Below are 1,573 nucleotides of genomic sequence, written 5' to 3'. Positions count from 1 at the left end.
ATAAAATAAAAACAGCGTCAAATTCTTTTAAAAAATATAGACTATTGAAGTACATAATAGTTCTGTGAATTTATAGCATTGGTTTATATTATTTTTCATGGTAGCGGTTTAAAAAAATGTATTTAGCTCATATATTAAAACAACAAAACGACGAAAATTATGGCAATTTTTATGTCAGGTTTTAGTATTAAATGATAATAAAAAAAAATTCAGCAAACTCACATTTTTTCTTAAAAATAGATTTCTGGAGCAGGGAAAATGACATTTTTTAAGATTGAGTTACTTCTTATTTCAATTTGAAAAAATGGTTCATATTTATAACATGGCCTTAGCTAAACTGTAGAAGCAAGCCGTAATTTCCTTTGACTTTGGAAAATGCTTCTTACACTTTACAGCTGTTAAAAAACTCATATACCACTTAATTCACTAATATTTAAAAAATGCAACATTACAGAAGACATTTGTCTAGGTCTATAAGAAAAGTTGGGAAAATTTTTTTTTCATAAGTTACCAAATACTGCCCTCTCTTTCTCACACATTAGATAGAAAGAGATAGTTGTAATCGATTTTTTTCTTAACGATCAAACATCTCCGTCTAATTTCATGCTTAATACTTAATGTATCTGATATTCTAAAATTTGTAGATGATTTGTCACCGAGACTCGACGAGGGAGAAAATGTAGCTAATCCCGACCACATTCATTATAGTGCTTTTCATTTAAGAGTGGAAGCTTAGGCGCCGCCATGACACTTAGCGGGCATTTAAAAATTCAGGACATATTTTTTGGCAAAATCTACACTATCGTACCCAATGTATATAATTGTAATAATTGTATAAAACAATGTACCAAAGGTAAAAAGCAGCAACTTATTGACCGGTTTGTGGAATGCAGCTACGTGAAACTGAAAGAAATAAAAGTATTTCTTTATTCATGTTTTTATATAGCTGTTTTAAATAGATCTGGTCGACCGCTTGATCGGGAAGGTAGGAATTTTACGCCGAAATGCAATTTTGAATATGCCTTTTAAGTGAATCAGCGGAAATGTCACCAATTCGAAACATTAAAGTGGGTTTTTTGTAAACATAATAAGTACATTCCAAGTAGGACTTGCACCGACCTACACTTTTACACGTTCCAAAACAGCACTTCTTGTACGCACCGACCTTTTTTCTTTTCAATGGATTTTCTTCTGGCATATGAGATATTTCTTTTCTGGGAAGTTTTTTAATTTTTAAATTTATCTGGAGTGAAGATGGAGTAGGAGCTTTTTTTCAAGAAATAATTTTAATAGAAGTTTTTTAACTTCAAATTCTTCGAAATAGTTTTTTTTTCGTCAAAATTTACTAATCCCACATACGTTTCAATAAAAATTGTCCTGAACTCACACGGAAGTGCTATATTTTTTCTTTGTGTGAAAATCACAGTGCTGTGGAATAAATGCAATAAACATATTGAAGATTATTAAACAAATGTAATTCTGAATAATTTTTTTAATATATGAAGAAAATGGTTATTATGTTGATACTCTTAATTCACTGCACACAAATATCTAATATATTAGGTAGACTGTA

Source organism: Belonocnema kinseyi, chromosome 10, assembly GCF_010883055.1.
Source record: "Belonocnema kinseyi isolate 2016_QV_RU_SX_M_011 chromosome 10, B_treatae_v1, whole genome shotgun sequence".
NCBI lineage: Eukaryota > Metazoa > Arthropoda > Insecta > Hymenoptera > Cynipidae > Belonocnema > Belonocnema kinseyi.
Note: the sequence above shows the minus strand (reverse complement) of the source record.